The sequence below is a fragment of the Triticum dicoccoides genome, chromosome 5A, assembly GCF_002162155.2.
Source record: "Triticum dicoccoides isolate Atlit2015 ecotype Zavitan chromosome 5A, WEW_v2.0, whole genome shotgun sequence".
Lineage (NCBI taxonomy): Eukaryota > Viridiplantae > Streptophyta > Magnoliopsida > Poales > Poaceae > Triticum > Triticum dicoccoides.
Window position 1 is genome coordinate 692,427,797 of NC_041388.1, and position 9,845 is coordinate 692,437,641.

The window sequence follows — 9,845 nt, forward strand, 5'->3', positions numbered from 1 at the left end:
CCTGCCCAGGAATCTGACATTTGGAACATTATGGGGGGCCAACATTTGTACTATATAGTACGTATAAAAGAATGTGTGTCTTTCTTTCTATCCTTAATTTTGACCTACTATTCGATTCATCCGGTTACGTTTGGTGACCCTATGTACCCTTAACTAGCTAATTGTCCATGTGTTGCAATGAGGACAACACATTTTAGTGATTTAATATCAATTACGAGTGACCCAACAAACACATCATGAGTGCTTCTTTTCCTATGGCTTGTCTCACATCAACGTCGTCGGGTAGGATCGTGTGGCAGAACATGAAGATGATGAAAAGGGGGCATATAATTTTAGGAGGAGTCCACATAAATAATACTTTCCCTAAATTAAGGCTTCTCGCTTGAGGTATTGATACGTCTCCGTCGTATCTACTTTTCCAAACACTTTTGCCCTTGTTTTGGACTCTAACTTGTATGATTTGAATGGAACTAACCCGGACTGACGCTATTTTCAGCAGAACTGCCATGATGTTGTTTTATGTGCAGAAAACAAAAGTTCTCGGAATGACCTCAAACTCCATGGAATATCTTACAATAAATAATAAAAAATCCTCGCCAAAGATGAAGACCAGGGGGCCCACATCCTGTCCACGAGGGTGGGGGTGCCCCCCTAGGGCGTGCCCCCTACCTCGTGGGCCCCCTGGAGACCTCCCGACTCCAACTCCAACTCTATATATCTGCTTTCGGGGAGAGAAAAATAGGAGAGAAGAATTCATCGCGTTTAACGATACGGAGCCGCCGCCAAGCCCTAAAACCTCTCGGGAGGGCTGATCTGGAGTCCGTTCGGGGCTCTGGAGAGGGGGATTCGTCGTCGTCGTCATCATCAACCATCCTCCATCACCAATTTCATGATGCTCACCACGGTGCGTGAGTAATTCCATCGTAGGCTTGTTGGACGGTGATGGGTTGGATGAGATTTTGTCACATCCCTAGTCTGGTATGACCTAGACTAGCTAGTCATTTGTGCATCATGTTTAAATTTTCATTTAAGTTTGAATTGAGGATTGGTGGAACCCTCAGAATCATTTTGAAAATGACCCAAATAAAAATTTCTCCAAAAGGGTCCAAGAAAATGCTCATGTTGCTCTCTGAAAATATTGGACAAAGATAAAAATCAAACCAATATTTTTTAAGAGCTGATAGGTATTTATTTTGGGCATTTGGAATTAATGCATAAATATTTGCATTGGAAATATATTAGTTATATATATTAATATATGTCCAAAAATTATGCCATTTATAAAGGAGCTCTCGAATAATATAGTTAGCTCCTGCAAAAATTGGCATAAGGTAATAAAATGATTTAATATTTTAATTAAATCAAAACAAATGTCAGAAAAATTAGAAAAGAAAATAAAAGAGGGAGACTTACCTGGGCCTCCTCCCTGTGCAGCCCAGCGGCCTAGCAGGCCGGCCCAGCCAGCAGGCGGCCCAGCCCGCCTCCTCCTCTGTCGTCTCCGTCCTCGACAGAGGGAGGGGAGCGTGCCCGGCGCGCGCGCGCGCCACCGCGCCACGCCACCAGCCTCCCTGCTTGCCTGGCGCCCCCCCTCGTCGCTCTGGACGATCCCGCACGTTGCCACGCCCCCCCGTACGCTCTCACTCTCCCCGATTCTTCCTCTCCTCTCCCTCGCTCTCTCTCTCCCGTGTCCGAATGCGTCGGTCGCCGCCGTTCGCCATAGCCGCCGCCACCGGCCTCCCCTCACCTCCCCGACACGCTTCCCAGCTCCGCCGCGACCCCCTCTCCCTCCTCACCGAGCAAAGCAACCCGGGCGAGCCCCGCTTCATCGCAATCGCCGTCGTCTTCAAGCTTCGGCCGACGAGATCGCCGTCGTCGCTCCGGCTGCCCCAAGCCTTCCACGAGCCCGCTTCGACGCCCGCTGCAACCGCGGTGAGCTCCGCCACCGTTCCCCTCTCTTCTCCCCCTCGTTCCCGCGCCGTAACTCCGTTCCCCACCACGGCCGAACCTCCGCCGTCGCCGAGCTCACCGTCGACGCAGCTCCGGTGACCATTTGGTGACCCCGGCGAGTCCAACAAGTTCGTAAGGCCCCGTAGAGCATCCCTAGCGCTTTGCTTCGCTCGCCTTCGAGCTCCAACCGCGTTTTTGTGCACGACCGAACTCTGGCGGCCGCAGCCGAGCTCGCCGCCGTCGACTCCGGCCACCCCAGGCCCAGCCACGGCCACCGCCCGATGCGCCATTGAGCTAGCTTTCCAACGCACCTAGCCGCGCGCCATTTGGAGCACCACAGAGGAAACCCGGGGCACATGTACGCCGCGGACCTCGCCGGCGACTAACCGCCGGCGGGTTTGACTTGTTTGACCTGGGATTTGACCCCCAGGGTCGCTGACTAGTGGGGCCAGGCCCTGCTAATTTTAGTTAAAAAAATAACTAAACCTAATTAGCCTCTAACACTGACCAGTGGGCCCCAGCGCCACTAACCTTTTTAATTAAGTTAATCTAACCCTGTTTAACCCCCTGACACTGACGTGTGGACCCCACATGTCAGGTTTGACCCCAGTCAGCCGCAGTTAACTACTGACGTCGTGCTGACGTCATGCTGACGCAATAATATGATTTCTGGATTTAAATTAAATCAGGAAATTCCAGAAATTGTTTTAAACTTCAAAAATTCATATCAATTCAACCGTAGCTCAGATTGAAATAATTTATATATGAAAAATTATCAGAAAAATGCAATCTTTCCATCTGTACTAGTTTCATGCATGACAAACCAACTTATACATGCTGAATATGAGAAAACACATTATGGCATATATAGGAGCTTAATTTGGAAGTGCATTTGAGCTTTGGTTCAAATGGACTTCAAACCAAATGAGTACTAGTTGCATTAGCACAATCAGCATCACATCTTCATGCCATGTTCATGCATCATATTGTTGCATATGTTTGGTATTGATTGCCGGCACCGTTCCTTCTCGATAGGTCCTGCTCCGGAGCTGTTCCAGAGTACCTGTCTGTGAAGCAGTGCCTCCTCTGTTGTTTTACCAGGCAAGCAAACCCCCTTGTTCATTTCGATAAAACCCTACTCTCTCGCTCCTGCTCTCAGTTATTGCATTAGGACAACAACGATTCATCTGCTACTTTGTGCTGCGGTAGTTGAACCCATTCCTCTGCATGACCCGTCATTGCCACAGTAAATAGTTGAAACCCACTAGCATGTGTAGGAGTTGATTGAAGCCATTTTGTGTTCCTACCATGCTATGCCTGCTATTGCTTAGAGTCGTGTCAGGTCTGATTCATTGGGAATGAATTGGAGTGTTACGATATGTTCTGATACTGAGAGTTAAGTGTGTGAACACGATTCGGTAAAGGTAGCGGTGAGAGGCCATGTAGGAGTACATGGTGGGTTGTCTCACTGGAACCGTCCTTAAGCACTGAGTTCTATGTATGTTGTCCAATGACTCGATACTACCACACATTGGGATCCTTAATTGACTCTCTCGACTTATTAACCAACTTGGTCTCTGTCCAGGAGTCGCAACTAGTTTTTGGTGTTTGTAGGTAGTGCTATTTTTCTACCAAGTGGCACCCGGCAGGGTGGGCTTGGGACAGACTAGGCACACGTGGCCCGGTGTACCGAGTGGCACCCGGATGGTGGGCTCGGGAACCCTGCTCACATCGTTTGGGGCCGTGAGCGACACCCCGGCCGGATCTCCTTGCGGATGGAACCCGAATAGGCGATAAACCTGGGCTAGAGTCTTGTGTGGTTAGTCAGGTCGTGGCCGACACCCTCGCCAGGCTTCCGCTTGAAGGTTGCCGAGATACATGACGTGTACATGGCGGTAAGTGGCGAGAGCGTGTGTGAAGAAGTACACCCCTGCAGGGTTAACATGATCTATTCGAATAGCCGGGTCCGCGGTTATGGACTTCTTGGATGCTTACATGGTACATAGCCAACTTGAAGTGGATACTCTAAAATGCTCAAGACAAGTGTGAGTGCTATGGATGGCCTTCTCGTAGGGAGACGGGGATGAATCCATAGTAGTGTATTGTGTGGTGATTAGTGGACTCGTGTATGTTGTCTCACCTCAAGAGTTTCTGGTAGTCGTAGAACAGGATAGCCACAGAGTCAAAGCTGGCTTGCTGCAACTAAACCCCACATTACCCTCTTGATACAAATGCATGTATGATAGGATCTGATGTAAGTCTTGCTGAGTACCTTTGTACTCATGTTGCTTTATTTATGTTTTGCAGCGGAGACTTCGGTCTTACTAGTGTTCTCATGGACTTCGACTAGTAGCTAGTACCTCAGCTACGATCTTGATCGGACGTTGTAGATAGTCAGGCTTTCAGCCTTTTTCATTTATAGATGTCTGTACTCAGACATGTAATGCTTCCGCTTGTTGCTTGATTGCTCTGAATGTTGGGTCATGTGACCCCTGGTTGTAATATGCTATGATGGCTCTTCTGAGCCTTTATCTATATGAGTTGTTGAGTTATGCTGTGATGCCATGTTGTACAGCACATACTTGCATGTTATGCGTACGTGTAATGTGTATTGCTATGTGTGGGATCTGACTATCTAGTTGTTTATCCTTAGTAGCCTCTCTTACCGGGAAATGTCTCCTAGTGCTTCCAGTGAGCCCTGGTAGCTTGCTACTGCTCCGGAACACTTAGGCTGGCCGGCATGTGTCCTTCTTCGATCCTGTGTCTGTCCCTTCGGGGAAATGTCACGCGATGAATACCGGAGTCCTGTTAGCCTGCTACAGCCCGGTTCACCGGAGTCCTGTTAGCCCAGTGCTACAGCCTGGATTCACTCGCTGATGACCGACACGTTCGATGCTGGGTCATGGATGCCTGTCCCTGTAGGTTAGTGCCACTTTGGGTTTACGACTAGCCATGTCAGCCCGGGCTCTTTATCATATGGATGCTAGCGACACCTTCATATACGTGTGCCAAAAGGCGCAAACGGTCCCGGGCAAAGGTAAGGCGACACCCGTGGGGATACCGTGCGTGAGGCCGCAAAGTGATATGAGGTGTTACATGCTAGATCGATGTGGCATTGAGTCGGGGTCCCGACAGATTTATCATGTAATCGAGTTAGTTTTGTTAGGGTTTGATCCCTAGTATCCACTATGTTCTGAGATTGATGTTGTTATGACTTTGCTATGCTTAATGCTTGTCACTAGGGCCCGAGTGCCATGATTTCAGATCTGAACCTATTATGTTTTCATCAATATATGAGAGTTCTTGATCCTATCTTGCAAGTCTATAGTCACATATTATGTGTTATGATCCATTAACTCCGAAGTGACAATAATCGGGATACTTACCGGTGATGACCATAGTTTGAGGAGTTCATGTATTCACTATGTGCTAATGCTTTGTTCAGGTTATCTACTAAAAGGAGGCCTTAATATCCCTTAGTTTCCATTAGGACCCCGCTGCCACGGGAGGGTAGGACAAAAGATGTCATGCAAGTTCTTTTCCATAAGCACGTATGACTATATTCGGAATACATGCCTACATTACATTGATGAATTGGAGTAAGTTCTGTGTCACCCTATGTTATGACTGTTACATGATGAAACCACATCCGGCATAATTATCCATCACTGATCCAATGCCTACGAGCTTTCCATATATTGGTTTACGCTTATTTACTTTCCCGTTGCTATTGTTACAATCACTACAAAATACCAAAAACATTACTTTGCTTTCGTTACTCTTTTTTTACCGTTACCATCACTATCATATTACTTTGCTACTAAACACTTTGCTGCAGATACTAAGTTTCCAGGTGTGGTTGAATTGACAACTCAACTGCTAATACTTGAGAATATTCTTTGGCTCCCCTTGTGTCGAATCAATAAATTTGGGTTGAATACTCTACCCTCGAAAGCTGTTGCGATCCCCTATACTTGTGGGTTATCAAGACTAATTTCTGGCACCGTTGCCGGGGAGCATAGCTCTATTCTTTGAGTCACTTGGGATTTATATCTGCTGGACACTATGAAGAACTTGAAAAACGCTAAGACAACAATTTATCCCTCAACTACGAGGGGAGGTAAGGAACTGCCATCTAGCTCTGCACTTGATTCACCTTCTGTTATGAGTAAGCTTGCGACACCTAAACCTGCTTCTGCTATTCGTTCTGATATGTCGCATGTTATTGATGATGCTACTTCTGCTATACATGATACTTATGATGAAACTACTTCTCTGCTTGATACTACTGTTCCACTTGGTGATTTTCTCGAGGAACGACTTGCTAGGGCTAGAGAGATTGAAAATATTGAATCTGATTATGATGATGAAAGTGGTGATGAAGAATCACTTGTTATTCCTGAGGGTTATTTATTTGATCAAGAAGCTTCTTTAGCTATTTAGCTTGCAAAGATAGATATGAACTCAAAAGGTTATTAGCTAAATGGAATAAGCAATCTCTAAATGCTAGGATGAAACCTGACCCTGCTTTTGCTACTTCACCTATCTGTGTTACTAATAAGGATTATGAATTCTCTGTTGATCCTGATATAATTACTTTAGTTGAATCTGATCATTTTCATGGCTATGAATCTGAAACGGTTATGGCACATCTTACTAAATTAAATGATATAGCCACCCTGTTCACTAATGATGAGAGATCTCGCTACTTTTATATCCTTAAAATATTTTCGTTCTTATTAAAGGGTGATGCTAAGATATGGTTTAATTCTCTTGATCCTGGTTGTGTGCGTAGTCCCCAGGATATGATTTACTACTTCTCTGCTAAATATTTCCCTGCTCATAAGAAACAAGCTGCTTTAAAGGAAATATACAACTTTGTGCAAATTAAAGAAGAGAGTCTCCCACAAGCTTGGGGGAGGCTTCTCAAGTTACTTAATGCTTTGCCTGATCATCCTCTTAAGAAAAATGAAATACTTGATATCTTTTATAATGTACTGACCGATGCTTCCAGAGATTACCTGGATAGTTGTGCTGGTTCTCTTTTCAGGGAAAGAACACTGGATGAAGCTGAAATCTTATTAAATAATATGTTGACAAATGAAAATAATTGGGCACCTCCTGAGCCAGCTCCTGCTCCAATTAATGATCCTATTCCTAAACCAACTCCAAAGAAGAGAGGTGTTCTATTTCTCAGTCCCGAAGATATGCAAGAGGCAAAGAAATCTATGAAAGAAAAAGGTATTAAAGCTGAAGATGTTAAGAATTTACCTCCTATTGAAGAAATACATGGTCTTAATTTACCGCCTATTGAAGAAACATATGATCTTAATCCTTTATTTATTGAAGAACCTCCAGACCTCGATAACCCGACATAGGTAGTAAAGGTAAATTCTCTCTATAGATATGATAAAGCTGAAATCCTTCCTGCTAAAATTGCTAGTCAATGCTCGGATGAGTTTGATAATTTTATGTTTAAGCAAGAAGACTTCAATGCTTATTTTGGTAGACAATTAAAACAAAATGCTGATATGATTAAATATTTGGGTGATTATATGGCTAATATTAGAGGTGAACTTAAACTTGTTAGCAAACATGCTTCTATGGTTACCACTCAAGTAGAACAAGTACTTAAAGCTCAAAAGGAATTGCTCAATGAGATGAATAGTAAGAAAAATAATTATGATGTTAAAGTGGCTACTAGAACTGGTAGAATGACTCAGGAACCTTTGTATCCTGAAGGCCACCCTAAGAGAATTGAGCAAGATTCTCAGAGAAATAATATTGATGCACCTAGTTCTTCTAAAAGGAAGAAAAGGAAAAATGATAGAACTGTGCAAACTTCTAGTGAACCTATTGCTGAACCACCTGATAATCCAAATGGTATATCTATGTCTGATGCCGAAACACAATCTGGCAATGAACATGAACCTAATGAAAATGTTAATGATGATGTTCATAATGATGCTCAACCTAGTAATGATAATGATGTAGAAATTGAACCTGTTGTTGATCTTGATAACCCACAATCAAAGAATCAACGTTATGATAAGAAAGACTTTGTTGCTAGGAAACATGGTAAAGAAAGAGAGCCTCGGGTTCAGAAACCCATGCCTTTTCCTCCCAAACCATCCAAGAAAAAGGATGATGAGGATTTTGAGCGCTTTGCTGAAATGATTAGACCTATCTTCTTGCGTATGCGATTGACTGATATGCTCAAAATGAATCCTTATGCTAAGTACATGAAAGATATTGTTACAAATAAAAGAAAGAAAGCAGAAGCTGAAATTTCCACCATGCTTGCTAATTATACTTTTAAGGGTGTAATACCAAAGAAACTTGGAGATCCAAGAGTACCTACTATACCATGCTCCATTAAAAGAAACTATGTTAAAACTGCTTTATGTCATCTTGGAGCCGGTGTTAGTGTTATGACTCTCTCTTTATATCGTAGACTTGACTTGAATAAGTTGACACCTACTGAAATATCTTTGCAAATGGCTGATAAATCAACTTCTATACCTGTCGGTATTTGTGAGGATGTGCCTGTTGTGGTTGCAAACGTTACTATTTTAATGGACTTTGTTATTCTTGATATTCCCGAGGACGATAGTATGTCTATTATTCTTGGAAGACCTTTTCTTAATACTGCAGGGGCTGTTATTGATTGCAACAAAGGCAATGTCACTTTTCATGTTAATGGTAATGAGCATACGGTAAACTTTCCGAGGAAACAACCTCAAGTTCATAGTATCAATTCTATCGGAAAAATTTCATCGATTATATTTCGAGGTTTTGAATTTCCTCTTCCTACTGTCAAGAAGAAATATGATATACTTATTATTGGGGATGTGCATATCCCCGTTGAGGTAACCTAGTGCTATTCGAAATTTCTTCGGTTTCATGTTAATCAGAATGAGTTTGTTAACAAGACTTGATCAACCTTGTTAGTGGATTCCTTTTGACGAGCATGAGATGGATAAAACTAGAAGCACAACCTTCTGTACCCTCTCTATACTTTCTGTTATTTAGTTGAAATAAAGTAAAAATAGTATTTTTCTCTCTGTTTCCTGATTTATCCGTGTAATATAAAAATGTCCCGAAAATAAAAGTCCTCAGAATGACATGCCAATTTAATATGATTTTTTCGGGAATATTTGAGGATTTATGGTGCAAAAATTACCGCGGGGGGAGCTGCCACCTGGTCACGAGGGTGGAGGGTGTGCCCTGCCCCCCTGGGCGTGCCCCTGCCTCGTGGGCCCACGGTGACCCACCTCCACTTATTCCTGCACCCATCCTCTTCTTCTTCCTCCCACAAACACGAAAAACCAACTCAAGCACGAGTTCCAGCCCTCTTTGCTGCCATTTTCGATCTCCTTGCTCAAAGCACCTCTGACAAAACTGCTTGGGGAGATTGTTCCTTGGTATGTGACTCCTCCATTGGTCCAATTAGTTTTTGTTCTAGTGTTTTATTCATTACAAATTTTTGCTGCTTAGGTGACCCTGTTCTTGAGCTTGCATGTCAAATTTATATGGTCAAAAGTAGTTTTGATGCATGATATAGGCTCTAGGCACTTGTAGGAGTGGTTGCTATCAATATTATTGAGTTTGGTTTACTTTTATTTTGAAGTTACTAAAATTTTTAGAATTTTTCAGAAAGTGATGAGGAGACTTTTGAGGGGCTCATCGAGCCAAAGCTCGAAGGAGAAGGCACCGAAGCCTAAGTATAATTTTCCTCGCACCGCGGAGGTTCGGGCGTGTGAATGGCCTTCCGAGGATTTCTTAAGAGCAGCCTGGATTTATGAAGATTTTCGTGAGTTGGCTCAGACTGCAGGCCTTACCGCTTTCCTCCACGACCAATGCGATCAGTATCTCTTGCTCACAAATACCTTTGTGCA